Below are 17585 nucleotides of genomic sequence, written 5' to 3' on the forward strand. Positions count from 1 at the left end.
ATAGGACTGAATCCTACTTTGAAAATATCTCGGAACAAGACGTATGATGTAACCACAAACAAATTAGGATTAAATGTACAGTGAGATAAATTCATACCTTCTTTCCTCTAAGCCCACAGATTATTTAGTTTCTTTTGTGAGGATGCTCTTATCTTTTCTGTGCTCTAAGAAAACAAAAGATTTCCCAAAAATAAAGAAATCCACACATTCATTAGGCTCCCCTCTACCCAAGACAGTCTACTCAAAATAAGAACTACACTAAAAATTTATAAAGCATCTATAATTAATTGTGTATGTAAAACACGAAATATGTAATAGAATGATCTCAGCTTTAGAGACTATAGAGCAGTGAGCTACACTAACCAAGACAGGAAGACACCACATGATCAGTGATATGGGAGGGTTTTGGGGAAACAGAACTTGAGTCAGGCCTGGGAACAGGTGTGATATTTAGGATAATAAGAAGGGGGCGGGGAGCAATGAAAACCCTATAAGTAAAGGCGAGGAAGTAGGAAAGAACCTGTTCTATTTGGGAACAGGAAAAAGAGTTTAGCTGTTATGGATATTTGTGTAGGTGTGAGAGTAGTAAGAAATAGTTTTACTATGATACTTTTAGGACAGACTGTGAAGAATCTTAGATTTTGTGCTGGGGAGATTGATTTTATCCTGTTGTCACAGAGGACTGAGGGCTTTTGAGTTGGGCAGTGATATGTTCAAAAGGATGCTTGAGAAAAACTCATTCAGAATGAATCTTCAGAATACAGAGAAGTGAAGGAAGCAGGAGGGCTAGGTAAGAGACTATCAAAGCACCATGTCACTCCGATTAAGAGCTATAGCTAATCTATAAATGGACCTTGGGAGTTTAAAAACATACTTCTAAAGCATGTTTAGACTTGAATTTTTAAAACATACTTCCATTGGATTTGCTGTTTGAAAACTGAAATACATATTATAAGTTCTTAAACAGAAATTCCTACCAGTAATACCTCTGAAATATATCCAGAAACCAACCACTATCACCAATTACTCCTACCATCTTGTTACTTCATTGCCACCATCAACTCTTATCTCACTGCCTCCATCAACTCTCACCTCGTTTATCTTCATTACCTCTTTTTCCCCCACTCTTTATATTCCAACATACAATATGCTCCACAGAGCAGTCAGGGTGATCCTTTTGCAGTTTAAGTCAGTCAATATTTCTTTTCCTCCCAGAACCTTCCAAGGGTTTCTCCTTCAGAAAGAACATGATTCACACTCCTGATGCTGATCTCAGAGCTGCTTCTCTGCATCATCATTTACCACTCCCCAACCCACTAATCGTTTTGCTCAGCTGTACCATCTTATTTGCATACCTACGTGCTCCTGCTTCAGGGTCTTTGTATTTGAGGTTTCCTCTGCCAGAACTCTCTTTCCTGAGGTATTTTTATTACTAACTCCCTTCTTCCTGACATAGGAGTTTACTCAGATGTTATCAAGAAACTTGTCTCTAACCATCCTATATCAAATAATGCCAACTTTTATCAATTCCATCCCCATGCTCTTTTTTAAAAAAACCTCCTTTTATCAGTTAACTGTTATCTTCCTCCACCAGAACATCAACTTCAAGAAGGCAGAGCCTTTTTTTTATTCGTGGCTATCTCGCTAGCTCTTAGAAAAAGGCCTTAGAGAGGCACTCAATAAATTCTTGCCACCGAACTATATAATCTTTGGGTGGTTTTGAGAGTTAGAGTAAGGCTCTCTGTCTGCCAGGGTTCCTCAATACCTGTTACAGCTGACTGTTGTGCCATCTACTCTCACTGTTTAAAAGAGGAATCAAAATCAGGAAACAATGGCCTCTGTAGAAGGAGATAAAAACACCAGACATTCAGAAGCATTTTACAAGTTTTTACTGCCCCTTTAACTTGCCCATTCATTATTTTTGAATTGAAAATTTGTCTCTAAGATCAGGAACAAGACAGGAATGCCCGCTCTCACCACTCTTTTTCAATATAGTGTTGGAAGTTCTGGCTAGAGCAATTAGGCAAAAGAAAGAAATAGAAGACATCTAAATTGGAAATGAAAAAAATAAATTGTCACTTTTTGCAGACAACATGATTCTTTATATAGAAAATCCTAAAGACTCCACTCCCCCCAAAAAAAGAAACTATTAGAAATAATAAACAAAACAATAAAGTTGCAGGATGCAAAAGCAATGTACAAAAATCCATTGCATTCTTATATAGTAACAATGAAATTTTAGAAAAAGAACCGAAAAAAAAAAATTCCTTTTGCAATTGGAACAAAAAGAATAAAATACCTAGGAATAAATCTAATGAAACATGTGAAGGAACTGCATAATGGAAACTATAAGACCCTATTGAAAGAAATCAAAGAAGACACAAAGAAATGGAAAGATATTTTGTGTTCGTGGATAAGAAAAATCAACATAGTTAAAATGGCCATATTACCCAAAGCAATATACAGATTTAATGCAATTCTCATCAAAATCCCAATGGCATTTTTTAAAAGAAATAGAACAAAAAAATCATCAGATTTGCATAGAATCACAAAAGATCCCAAATAGTCAAAGCAATCCTAAGAAAAAAGAACAAGACCAGAGGTGTCACTCTGCCTGATGTCAAATTATACTACAAAGTGACAATAATTAAAACATTATACTATTGACAGAAAAGCAGACACACAGACCAATGGAACAGAATTGAAAGCCCAGAAATAAACCCATATGTGTATGGGCCGATAATTTTCAACCAAGGAGCCAAAAGCATACAATGGAGAAAAGAAAGCCTCTTCAATATATGGTGCTGGAAATTGGAAAGCCACATGCAAAATAATGAAACTGAACTGTTATCTATTGCCACACACCAAAATTAACTCAAAAGTGATCAAAGACCTAAGTGTAAGACCTGAAACAATAAAATGCATAGAAGAAAATATAGGTACTATATTCATGGACCTTGGTTTTAGAGAGGATTTGATGAATTTGACCTCAAAGACAAGAGAAGTAAAAGCAAAAATAAACAAAAGGGAGTATATCAAACTAAAAAGCTTCTGTATAGCAGAAGAAATCAACAAAACAAAGAGGCAACCAACTGAATGGGAGAAGATATTTGCAAACAAGATATCTGATAAGGGATAATATCCAAAATATATAAATAACTCATACAACTGAACAACAGAAAAACAATCCAATTAAAAAATGAGCAGAGGACCTGAACAGATATTTCTCTGAAGAAGACATCCAAATGGCCAACAGACATGAAAAGATGCTCAACTTCACTAGATATTAGAGAAGTACAAATCAAAACCACATTTATCTGTAAAGATATATGCACCCTGATGTTCATTGCAGCATTATTCACAATGCCCAAAATATGGAAAACACTAAAGTGTCTTTCAATAGATGAATGGATAAAGAAGATGTGGTACATATATATAATGGAGTACTACTCAGCCATAAGAAGATGAAATATTGCCATTTGTGACAACGTGGATGGATCTTGAGATAATCATGCTAAGTGAAATAAGACAGAAAAGGCTGAGAACCATATAATTTCACTTGTGTGTGGAATATGAAACTGAAAGCAACAAGTGAATAAGACAAACAAACAAAAACTCATAGATACAGACAACAGTTTAATAGTTACCAGAGGGAAAGGGTACAGGGGTGGGGGATGGGAGTAGATAGTTAAAGGGAGTCAAACATATGGTGACAGAAGATTTGGCTTTGGGTGGCAAATACACAATACAATATATTGATGACGTAGTATTGAATTGTACACTTGAAACCTATATAATTTTATTAACTAATGTCACTCAAATAAATTTAATTTTTAAAAATTGGGATTTTTTAGTAAAATCTTTTTTAAATTAATTTATTTTTATTAGAGTGACATTGGTTAATGAAATCCAGTAAGTTTGAGGTGTACAATTTAATAGTAAGGCATACATACATTGTATTGTGTGTTCACCACCCATAGTTAAATTTCTTTCTGTCACCATACATTTGACCCCTTTTACCCCATCTACCACTCCCCTCTCCCCTCCCCACCTTACCTTTTGGTAACCACTAGTCTATTGTCCATGGCCATGTGTCTCTGTTTCTTTGTTGTTTGTTTGTTGCTTTTAGGTTTATATCCCACATATAAGTGATATCATGTGATTTTCAACTTTTTCAATCTGGCTTATTTCACTTAGCATGATTATTTCGAGTTCCATCCATGTTGTCACAAATGGCAGTATTTCATCTTTTCTATGGCTGAGGAATATTCCATTGTATATATGTACCACAGCTTCTTTAGCCAATCATCTTTTGTAGGACATTTCAGTTGCTTCCATGTCCTGGCCGCTGTGAATAATGCTGCTATGAACATCGATGTGAAAATATCTTTTCTGATACGGGTTTTCAAATCTTTGGGGTAAATACTCAGTAAAGGGATTGCTGGATTATATGGTAAATCGATTCTTAGGAACTTCCATACTATTTTCCATAGTGGCTGTACAAATTTGCAGTTCTACCAGCAGTGTATGAGAGTTCCTTTTTCTCTGCATCCTCTCCAACATTTGTTATTACTTGTGCTGTTGATAACAGCTATTCTAACAGAAGTGAGAAAAAAACTGTTTCTTTTAATGGCAATAACATGATTATCCCATTGTCCCAGAGAATGCTGGAAGCTCATCAAAGTCCATGTTCTCATCTTCATGATATCCGATAGTATGTTTCCCCAGATCCCTGTGCAGTTGAGTAGAGCCATGTGACAGTTTCACTTGGTAGAAAGTGGCTAAAAGCACCATGCTACTTCCAGGTCTTCTCTGTTAAGAAAAAGAGAACAAAACAAAATGAAACAAATACAATAAAAAACTCTTTCTGTGCATGATCTTCCATGGTCTTTCCCTGTCTGATAGATATCAACGCTTAGCAAAACCTTGGAATCCATATGTTGAAGCCAGCCTCTGTCTGCCTTGGTCCCTGGATGACAGCATGGCGTGACTTGAACATCTGCCTATTGATTTTAAGCCATTGTATATTGTGGGTCTATTTGTTAATATGCAATATTTCACACATACTTACAGTTTTAAAAAATCCGTTCTTATGTAAAATTCAAATTTGATTGGGCATCTTATATTTTTATTTGCTGAATTTGGCCACCCAACAATAGGAAGGATCATACTTAGAGTCCTTACATATCCACACAGAAACTTGTACATGAATGTTTGGAGCAGCATTATTGATAATAACAAAGTATGGAAACAACCCAATGTCCATCAGCAGATGAATGGATGAACAAAATGTAGTTTATCCATATAATGAATATTTGGCCATAAAAAGGAATGAAGTGCTGATGCACACAACATGGATCAACTCTGAAAGTATTGTGCTAAGTGAAAGCCAGTGCTAAGTGAAAGTCAGTTACAAAAACCTACATACTGTATAAAAATTCATTCATATGAAAGTCCAGAATAGGGGAATCTATAGAGATAGAAGATAGATTGATTAGTGGTTGCTGGGATTGGGAGTAAGGTAAACAGAAGAATAGGGAGGGCAATAGCTGAAGGATATGTAGTTTCTTCTTGAGATAATAAAAGTGTTCTAAAATTAACTACGGTGATGGTTGTACAAATCTGGAATATTCTAAAAACCATTGAATTGTATAATTTAAATGTACAATTTATAATTATAGTATGTTAATTATATATCGATAAAGCTGTTTAAAAATAAAAGTCCTTGCCTTTAGGGGTCAGGACACAAACCTATGGCTTTGCTGAGAGCCATTCTGTATATATATCCCTTCCCATCACCATAAAAATGAACAACCCCTGGGAACTCCTTGGACACTGGCACAATATCATGCCAATAAAGACTAGAGACAAGAGGAGTCTGGTTAGAAATAAAATGGAATGTCAGGAGGAGAGAGCTATCTAACATGTTTTGTGTGATTCTATAGAGATTATGAAAATTCTGAACAGTGAGCAAACAATAAAGGTGCAATGGAAAATAAATAAATAAATACATACATACATAAATGAAAGTCCTTACTTAGCTCCATGTCCCTGCATGCTCTAGCCTCTGGGTCACTGCTCTAATCTCTTTGCTACGTATAAGAAGGTGTTAAGCATTCCAGAAAGTGTTCTTGGAAATAAGAAGTTTAAATTGTGATACTGAAAAAAAAAAAAAAATTAAAAAGCAAATTAAAAACTTGACTCTTTTTGGAAGTAGTAGTTGACAAAGAATTTTTTTTTAATCTTCTGATAAAATTTTCCCTGAAAGAGTATATATGTGAGTCATGAATATGTATCTCCATAAAGCTTTTAAATTTTCTCTCTTAAAATTTGCATTATTTTCTACTACTCAGAAACAACTCCTCCAAATCCCTCTCCCTAATTAAAATAGATTAATTATGCAATTTCTGTAAAGTACTTTGGAAAACATATTTTTACATTTTTATTCTAGGCAGTCACAGGATTTTCTTACTTTCTATCAATTATAGATTTGCTGTACTGTGTCAAGCAATACCACCATCTTTTTTGGTTTTTTTTAAGATCACACTCTTGATATTATCAGGAAAATTCACCTATAGAGGAGTAAAATTGGTTAAATTCTCCTATTTTATTGATAACTTTTAGGTTTTAATACTTGGCTCTGCACTTTAGATGACAATGCAATATGTTTAAAAGGTTTTTACTCATAAAAGATATGAATTTTTAAAGTGAAATAAGTCATCTATCATTTTGATTTGAAAAGAAGAAGGAATTAGAGTGATTTCATTAAACTAATATTTTTGCCATGACTAAATGAACTTTTACTTTCCTGTTTTATTTTTTTTTAAGTTACACAAAAAAATGGGCAAAAATCTTTTTCTTTGTAGGTATCAGTGAATGAAATTAAACAGTTTTTATCACATATATTGGAACGAAGAAACTTGGTTAAAGTAATCAATAAAAGAGAAAGTGTCTTTGAAAAAAAGAAGAATCAACGTAAATTAAGAATAAAAGGAATTCAAAATAAAGATCTCTTGAAAAGAAATCAAAATTATTGTAAGTAGAATTCCCTTTCACATGTAAATTTAAAGTGACTATGTAATCTACAATCAAAATTTAGAGCTACTTTTCGAAAAGCCTTTGGATAATCAGAAATATTTATATACACAAAAGCCTTATATTTTGTCAGCTTCTATCTCCATCTTTATATTGATGAATTTATATTGATAATTAGGACTCATGGGGGGAAAATCTCCAAAATTATGTGTATAAACTTTTATCAGCTATTCTGCTAATAGAAAACCTCATACTTTAAAGAAAATTGAAATTAATGTAATACCCCTTTTTTTCCCCTAATCTAGCTATCTGCAACTCTTCCTAGTAAAGACATACCTGATTAGTGGATAAATTTTGGATGCAAGAATGGTCTAGAAAATATAAACAATGTCTGCATAAATTCTGTGTGTAGGAGTTAACTAGTGCTCAATTACAAAATTTAAGAATCAATTTCAACATTTTATTTAAATCTCATGCATGAAATCTTACCCTTTTCTAACAGATGTATATGAATTACTATGTTACTAACATCTTATTTAAGAGAGGAAAATTTTGGCAGAGAAAAATTAAGATGATCAGTTTTTAATAGCATTATAAACATAATATACATATTTGGATTTTAAATCTAAAGCACACACATTAAAACATTTCCTTTGATCATTTTTTGACATGTCCTACATTTTACTTAGCATAGGTCTACTGATTGGCATTTTTAGTAGAAACCACACTCAAAATACATCATCTATTTCCCATCTCGGATTTTTAATGAAACAAAGAGCTAAAGACATTTATGGAGCAATCTCTTGGCAGAATCCTGTCAGGTATTTGTGGACTTTTACAGCCACTCATTTACAGATGCTTCACCTACAATTATATTGGATAATTTTTAGTAACTCTTCTTTATCAAGTTTTTTCTTAGTATTTCAATTACTTTACACAGAAACACATTTTGTTTTTGCACTAATATTTAATTAGTTTACATGTTGCTTAATTAAATTCTGTAGTTACAATAACAGTACAACTGGTACAAACAAGCTTAGGAACAAGCACTCAGGTTTTTGGGAAGCATGCAAGGGGTGGGAACAGAGATGCACACACGTACTAAAGGAAATCCCACTAGTTGTAAGCATTTGGTGTGCTGTGGACTTCAGTAAGTTAGATAGAAAAATTAAAAAGCAATGATTAATTTCACAAATAAGGTAGGTGGAGGTTAAGCACTGTTTGAAAGAGTAAACGATGTCACCCTTCAAATGAAATCACTCTTATATGAAATCACCCATATATGAAAGTAGTTATATTATGTCTAATAATAATAAATAATAAGGTAATGCTAATTGAGTATTTTTCATATTATTTTAAGTGCTTTAACCAATTTAAGATAGGCTCCTATTGTCTTCACTTTATAAGATGTGAAACCTGCAGCACAAAAAAATAATTTGCTTAGCATCACGAAACTAATATTTGGTAAGGAAACTGAGATTTAAACTTAGATGCTCTTAACCGTTATGCCATATGCTTCTCACAAAAGTAAGTTGACACAATATCAAAAAATTTTAATCCCATGCTTCTCAAAACAGTTTTGGAAAAATATAGAACTGTATGATAAAAATACTGCAATTTCCAGAGCACCAAATTTACTTGAAGGTTTTAAGGGAAATTAAATAATTGAAAACATTTTTATTTTACAACAAACAGCTGTAATGTATGCAATAGGTTTTGAAATTCATATTTTGAATTATCAAACCTAAAACTTTGAAAAAATATCTTTCTCTCCTCCAGGCCTCTAGGGAGTGTACATGTATTCATTGCTGCCTGCATAAGTGTTCCAAGGACATTCGAGAAGGCCTATATTACAAGTCATAATATTCATTCATCGAGCTTTACATATATTAGAAAATATGTCCTTCTGACAGAAGGAAATACAGAAAAGTGATTACTGCTAATAAGAGCCATAGATAGAAATTGAGAATCAAAATATTGCAGAAGAGATGAAGATTAGTTTTGGAGCTGAAAGGACTCTTATTGATCCTACTCTCTGTTTATAAGAATCTTGCTTCGACACAGATTTTTAAATTTTTTAACTCTTAATATTTTAAGAGTAATTTTCTCCATATTTATACCAAAACACTGGTTTACTGCTCAATTGAAGAGTTGGTTCTAAATACAACATAAAAATGTTGGTATGTCTGTTACTTGGCTTTTGACAAGAAACAAATGGTATATTTAAACTGAGTTATTTGAGAAAAGTTTAATAAAGGGACTATTTATAAAGGTGCAGACAGGATGTAGAGAAACCACAACGTCCTCACTTGGTTGGAACAGCAATAGCATTACCACTCCTAGACTTGAAGAGTAACAGGGCAGTAGTGTCTACTGGAAAGCGGAGAAAGAAATCAAGAGGTACGTGGAGAGGGCTCTCTGACAGAACTGCGGCCTTAGGTCAAGAGAGAAAGCCAGCCAGCAGCAACCCAGAATAGGGAGCCAGGGAATAAAATATCCCTACCTCACTCTCTACCCTCCATCCCACCTGCTGGTGCCTTTTAGCCAAATCTAACCAGAAGCTGGAGGGGAAGGGAGTCCATTGATGCAGTCTATGTGGGTTAGTGGCCCGGGGCACAGAACAGAATGGAGTGGATCTAGAAAGGCAATGAGAAGACATCTGACACACCAGGTTTTCTAGACAAAGAAAATGAAATGGCATGAACTAAAAGGGTGAAGTATTTTTAGTGGTATGTAATAGAAGCATAGTTATTAAAAATAAAATTACAGAATTTTATAATTAATTAGGGAACTTTAGAGGTCATCTAAGCTTATAATCCTGCTATGGACTGCTCTACGCAGAGTATAATGGAGCTGTTGTCCTACCTCTCTGAATACTGTGGCTCATGCATATTGTTTCTAAGATTCTATTAGTTGCTTTTGGCATCACTTACAGTGATGACCCATAATAAACTTAGAGCAAACTGAAATGTTTTCTCACCTAAGGTACTAAGCCAGTGTATCAGTCAGGGTTCAAACAGGAAAAAAAAAAAAAAAAAGAACCAGTAGGAGATATGTGTTAAAGGATTTATGAATTAAGGTTTACATGATTGTGGGGGCTGGCTGGGCAAGTCCAAAATCCATCAGGTAGTTTGTCATGAAAGCTAGGCTGGAATTCTCAGTCCAGAAGCTGAGGCCACTGTTCACAGTGGAATTTTTCTTCCTCAGGGAATCCCCAGTTTCATTCTTAGAGCCTTTGAACTGATTGAATCAGGCTAACAAAAATCATCTAGGATAATCTCTCTTACTTAAGTCACCTGCTCATGAGTTTTAATAACATCTACAAAATACCTTCACAGAAACAACTACTGTTTGATTTAATACTGAAGACTGTAGCCTAGCCAAGCAAACATATAAAATTGACCATCACAGCCAGGTATCTTCCAATTCTTATATGATAATCCAAATTTTTGAATCTAAGTGTATCATTTTACATTTATTTCTATTAAATTTTATTGTGTTCATTTTATATTATTAATCCAGACTATTGATTGCATCAACCAATTCATCAGCTATTTCAGTATTCTTTTATTCAAAATTTTGATAAGCATGCCTTCCAATATTTTGCCCAAGTTCTTTTTAGAGAAATTAGCAACACAAGGCCAAGTTTAGAATCTGGAGTTCACAATAATCTACCACAAATTTCCAAAATTATATTTACCTACTGATCAACCAGATAAAAATCTACATGTTTTGAGGTTGAGAAAACAAAATTTTATTTGCCAGAATGCTTTGTACAGTGTACACTACCCTCGTTTGGGAAGGTGGCTTAATAAGCATTTGTGGATAGAATGCAGGCAAACAACTTGCTCTGATCCCTCACCTCCCAACCCCACCCAGTAGCCTGATGTCAGCTGTTTCAAAGTATTCAGAGGTGGAAAGAAATTGCACCTCAGAACCAGAAAGAGGAATCTTGTCATTTTATTTTTGCAAGAGTGAGAATAAAAGAGAATGGGATAAGAAATATGGGAAAAGTGGAAATAAAGAGCCAGAAAACTGGTGTTTGGCTGTGCCAACTTGAGAAACCAGTGAAACTCCAAAGTTGGAACTCAGCTGATATTTCTAAGTCATATATGCCTAAAATGATTATTAAAGTTGTTTTTGTTATTGGAATTAATTATCTTCTCATTCTACTATACAACATCATTGGTAAAAATCTATATTCCTCATAAATGCTTTGTACAAGTGAATATTTGAGAGGGAGTGACAACTCAAAGTGATGTTGAGTTTTGCTGTGGATAGATATGGAACAACCCAGAAACAGTACCTATGGAATCAGGAGTTGAGAAAGTAAAGGAAGTCATGGAGAAATAACCTTTCTTAGAGGGAGGGTTTGAACTTCACAAGCTGTGGGATGAACTAGAAATATTTGTTGCACAAGGTTAATAAACTGGCTAAACACATTGCTAAACTCAAATCTCATTCAGTTCCCATTTTAACATTTTGTACACAGGATATCATAAAAGATGAGATATAAGTCTTCTATATAAATGCTATTCCTCAAACTGACCAGTCCTTCAGAAGAGAGAAATCAGATTTAACTTAACATTCTCAAAAAACCCTAATTCTTAATGATCATATCTCCTTAACCCAAGGCTTACAAATCATCATATATGATCATTTGTTCTGGAAATGAAAGAGATGAACATCAAGCTGTTTCAAGAATCCGAATATATTTCTCCACATCTTGGAAAGAGAGGAACTACTTATCTATTTTCAGTCCTCTACTACTTGTCCTTTTACCTAGAATTTCTCAAATATAATCAATAGCATTTGTGCTCCCATTACTTCAAGGCAAGATCTGCGCCTGGCATTTTATCTGTCACATAGTTAATATAAATAAATATTTACTGAATTAAATTGAATTATTTCTACATAGAGCTAGGTTGTAAACTCAAATTTTCTTACTCTAAGTTCAGCATTCTTGACAATATACTACAATATAGATGCTACATAAAAATAAGCCTTAAATTTTTAGAGTACATTTGAAGTGTTTTACTGTTGAACACAGTGCTTTCACATCCATCACATTTTTCCAAATGGCATGTTCATTTTCCCTCAGGGTATCTTATCACTATAACTTCAATAACTAATTTTCCTTTCTGAGTCAAATTGAGTCTAATAGAGTAATTATCTCTATTAAATTGTTAGCAAGACAAATCAATAATTAATCATGTGGTAGGAACCATGGAGCCTATTCCTGCAGGCCATTGGAACACTACTTTCTATATCCTTCCTGACAAGGTTCTTCCTGGCATTTCTTGTAATTAATCATTATTAATTTCGGAGCTCAGATCACTACTGTGTTCTTGATTGGAGGGGGGGCTGTCTTGGAATCTTGCTTTAAGCTAATCTTGGCATTCTTTTTTTTTTCTTCTAGGGTCTCTGACCAGCTAGTCTAAGTTTATCATTTGATTTTCACTTTACTGACTTTTGGAGTATATGTGGAAGATGTAAAGTACAGTGTTTTAGATGCCCCCTTCAATAAGAGACTTGCTTCCCAATTGCTGGAAGTGCAGTTTGCAGAAAGCCTTCAGCAGTCAGTTCCTTTGTCTCAGGTGCAGAGCCCAATGTTATGCCTTCTTTCTGGATCTGCCCACTTCCTAGGACTAATCAATTCAATAGCATGAAGGCCCGATCATCTCAGCCTAACTTGGGATAAGTTAAAACAGCCATGTTAGCCTAGAGTACCCTGTGTAGTCAGGCAAGGGTTTAATTCAACCTGCATCACAGCTTCTCCCTCTGCCCAATCTATCTTCTTCCCCAAGCATGGTTCCCAAGGGCACTTCTTAATAACACCATGAACTCTTAGAGTTTGCTCACCAGGGAACCCAGCCTGCATGCCATTTAATACTTTCCCTATTACTGAAAGTTCTTCTTTAAATCAATACAGGTTTTATATAAATGAGTTGATTTTAAAAGAAAATTACTAAAGGTATCCTATTCTAGCAAAATGGTGGGCTAGTCTAATATGAAAATCCTGCTGCTATAAATATCTAAAAATGATACCTAAAGTATACCAAAATTTTTATTTATTTTTTAATGCAGAGCTGGACTCACAAGAAACTGAAATTTCCAGGTGCTAGAAATGATGAAAAATAAACATGTGAGTTGATGTTTCAACAAGCCATGATCAGAACTGGTAATGGTTGAGCCTTAGATTTTAAAATCCCAGGCTGGCAAAGTCAAAAAGACATTAGGATATTTGAAGATGGAATTGGAATGAAAATCTATGAATAGAGCTATGACTAGAGCTGTGCATGTAGTGAAAGGAAAATTTAGGAAAAACAAACAAATAACCAACCACTTTTATCGGCAAATACCAAGGAAGGTCTTCCTCCACTTAGGCTCTCACACGGAAAAATGTTTCCCTAGGAAAACCTACACCACAGCCCTGCACCTTATACAAATTTAAATTTTAATTTATGACACCTGATATTTTGGGTGAACATTTCAAGCCAATATGTTAACTTAAAATTTCCTTCAAGCAACAAGATGTTAAGTTTGGAAACCTGACAGAAGCAACACTTTGGAGAAACATTCCCACAGCTCCTACATAAAAAAGCCTTGTTGGGGACGAGCTTATAAGAAAATTTTATAAAATACACCAATTAAAAAAATTTACTCGATGAGAGTCAGTTTGCACATACACGCCCCACATACACATACTTCTGGGTACACGCACACACACACGATATAAAACATAGCACTCCAAATCTTGATATATAATAATAATGTGAAAAAAAATCTATAGAATAAATATATTTTAAAATGGTTAAGAAACCATATGAAAAAAAACAAGGCATAGTGAAAAAAAGAATAGGCACCTATGCAAAAGAGCCAAATAGAACTAAGAAAAAAGAAAAATATGTTCATTTAAATTAAGTGAGTATAGGTTAAACAGAATATTAAACACTATAGAATAGAATAGTAATAAATCTAATGAAAGATCAGGAGAAATTGCCATGAATGCAGCCCAGAAAGAAAATATGAGTAAGGAGAGAGACTCTTAGATTAAAATAGAAATATCATACTCAGATATATTCTATTTGCAAGAGATATACTTAAAACATGACACAAAAAGACTGCACATAAATGAATGAAAATGATAACCCAGGTAATACTAAGAAAAGAAAGCTGGTATTAATTTCAGACAAAATAGACTGCAAGGTAAAGGCATTAAAAGAGAGAAAGAGCATCACCACATACTATTGAAATGAACAATACACAAGGATATGATATCTATGTTGAAAACTTCAGGAAAATCTATTAAACCATGAGTATAGAGTTTGGCAAAGTTACTCAATTTTAAAATTAATACATAAAAATTAAAACATTACATGAAATAAAAACAAATCAAAATGAAATTACTAAAATATGATTTAAAATAGTAATAAAAACTAAAAATATCTAAGAATAAATCTAACAAAAGATATACAAGATATTTGAGAAAAGGAAAATTGTAAAACTATTGAAGAAAAAAAATACCAGAATAAAGAGTTACTATGTTTATGAATGAGAGTCTCAAAATTCGTTCTTGCCATATTAATTTTAAAATTGTCCAAGGGGATTTTCATGGAATCTGACAAACTAATTCTAAAAGTAGTATGAAAACAAATCTAAAAATAGCCAAGATCGTTTTGAAGTAGAATGAGAAGTAGAACTTGCACTACTAGATACTTACTATAAAATATTTATATAAACAATACAGTGTTAGCACATGGATTCAAAAATAGAAAAGAGTCTAGAATCACTCTCATATATACAGAGGAAATGGGTGTGTGACCTAGATGGATTACATATTAACTGGAAAAGGATAAACCAATTGTACATAGGTTAATTGATTCTCATTTGGAAGAAGATTAAGATCAGATCTCATCCTCATATACAAAAGTAAATTCTAGGTGGCTTAAAGAACTAAATGTGAATATCAAAGCTTTAATTATTTTAGAAAAAATATGATATTGGCATATATCATATGCCAAAAGACAAAAATAAAACCATAATGGTAAAATTCATAACTTTTATTTTTATTATAAAAAAATTATAGAGTGTAAAAAAAACCCCAAAGACTGGAAGAAGGTATTGAAACAAATACAGTCAACAAAGAATTAGTATTTAGTTGTATAAAAAAACACTTAATCAATTGGAAAACAGATAAAAAATGAGAATATGATATAAATAGACAATTTTTTGAAGAGGAAATCAACCAATGGCCAGTAAAATATACTTTTCATTAGTAATTGCAGAAATGCAAATTTCATAGCAAAAATTTACCACTTTACATAGATGAGCAAAGCTAGGTCAGATAACCCCATGAGTGATCCAGAATGTGATGAAATAGGAACCCCTATACATCATCAGTGAGAGTTTAAGTTTGGTACGCCTCTTTGAAGAGTAATTTGGTAATATCTAGTAGAGTTTAAGATGCATATACCCCACACTCAGCACATGTGTTTTTAGAAGTATATCCTGGAGAAATTCTCATACCTCTGTATAAGAAAGCGAGTGCAACAATTTCCATTGCAGAATTGGCTTTTGGTAGCATAAAAGTGGAAAAAACTAATGTCCCTGAAATGGATAGGATAAATAACGCGGAAATTAATTAATAAACTGGTCTATTAATACAAAGAATTTGACCAGACAGTTGGCACTGATTTAAGTGAATGAATGAGATCTACTTGTATCCGGATAGTTGGATAAATCTCAAAAAGTGAACAATCAAGTTGCAAAAATATATAGAGTATGATGCTATTTATATAAAGTATAGAAATAATATTGGCTATATATATATATATATATATATATATATATTGAAAGGGCTACACAGCAACTTCAGGAAGATAGCTCTACCTCCTAAGATGGAGCAAGGGAAAATTATACTGGGAGGAGGTTTTGGGTGTGTCTATAACATCATTTCCTTACAGGGATACCTAAAACAAGGCAAAATGTTGCCATATATTAAATTGTGTGTGTGAAAGGAGAAGGTTATATTTTACTTACTGAATTTTTCTTTTTTATGATTGAAATATTTCATGGTTAATTTTTTAAAGAAAAAAATGGAAATAAGTATCACTTGCCACAAACAGAATCTAAGTATGAATATATATTAAATATATTAACTATCAATTCTAAAGTTTGTATGTGTACCACTTAAAATTATCTTATGTATCCTTTGGGAAATAGTAACCTAAGGTGGTACAAATAAGCAAGTGCAGCTAAGTGTCAACCCAGCCACTTTCAGTAGGCACTCTTGCCTCCCAGAGGGCCATGAGTACAACATGTCCCATCTTCCTCTTGCCCTTCTACTTCCTCTCATTACTGAAGGACTAGCCACAATCCAAGGCCTCCCACTAGCAATTGCTTCTTATAAAATCATGTCCAAACCAATTAGATCAGGTACTGGCAGGTGTGTATAATGATGCTCTGAATCATCAAGACCAGGTTAAATCATGCTCATTATCTTCTGCTAGGGAAAGTAAAAGAATATATTGTATACTTTTCAGATAGATTTCTATCAGAAAACAGTCAAAATAAAAAAGAAAGATGACTCACCTAATGGGAAAAATGATTTATATGAAACACATTTCTCAATAATGTCAGATAAATGAAGTATTACTATAAATAAACAACCCTTTGTTTAAAATACTTATAAAAATTATAAGAAATTTATTTTTTAAATATATTTAGGACCAATTTTGCAAAATCTCACCAGTTGATAGTAATTTTCTGTTTATCACATGGTCTGCATATGATGTAACTCTGAGGAGTATGAGCATAGACTCTGGAGTCAGACTGCCTAGATTTGAATTTTATCTCGCAGGTTCCAACTGTATGACCTTGGGCAGGCTACTTAACCTCTCTGTGCCTACATCACCTCATCTGTAAAATAGAAATGATAATAGTTCCTACTTCCAACAGTCAATGAGAAAATTGCCTGGTGCCTAAGTACTTTATAAATGTTAGCTCCTATTATAACATATCTTGGTTTTGCTTCTTGTTTTATAATCCATATCTCTTTCTGCTAAATGAAGAGTTTTAGATAGTGAATTAAATCTTTGTAAGTTGGAATCTCTGTTATTTCAAGTTTTCCTCAGCAGATATTTGAATAGGAATTTTTTTTTTTTTTTTACTTCTAATACACTTTGTCTACCATATACTAGCAAGCAATACCACTGGAGGTATTTATGTTCAATGACAATGATCTGGAGAGACTATGAATAAATTTGATTTCTGTAAATATCCGTGCTCTTATTCAAGTGTATTTGAGTTGATTGTAGCTTTATTTGACTAAATTCTTTCCTGAGTCATTCTTTCTTGGATGGAATGTTATTTTTAGTAATGGATTGTTTTCTCCCTCCTTATCTGGGGTTATATCTTCTTGGTACATATTAAGGGCAAATGCGAAGAGCTCTTCTGATGCATTATTTAGAAAACCAGAAGCTGGAGCTGGTTTGTATTAAATAAAATAGAAATTAGATAAGAAAGACACAGTGTCTGTACAAGCAAGA

The 17585-nt window shown here is 33.4% G+C and overlaps 1 protein-coding gene across 1 annotated transcript in view; it reads left to right on the plus strand.

Annotated features, from left to right (window-relative positions):
* SEL1L2 (SEL1L2 adaptor subunit of SYVN1 ubiquitin ligase) overlaps positions 1-17585 on the plus strand; it is a 118735-nt gene that overhangs the window by 37013 nt on the left and 64137 nt on the right. The window contains exon 2 of the mRNA XM_039874460.1: positions 6867-7035. The gene's annotated coding sequence lies outside the window, so the exon portion shown is untranslated. The remainder of the gene's footprint in view (positions 1-6866; positions 7036-17585) is intronic.

Source organism: Pteropus medius, unplaced genomic scaffold (assembly GCF_902729225.1).
Source record: "Pteropus medius unplaced genomic scaffold, Ma_sr-lr_union100, whole genome shotgun sequence".
Lineage (NCBI taxonomy): Eukaryota > Metazoa > Chordata > Mammalia > Chiroptera > Pteropodidae > Pteropus > Pteropus medius.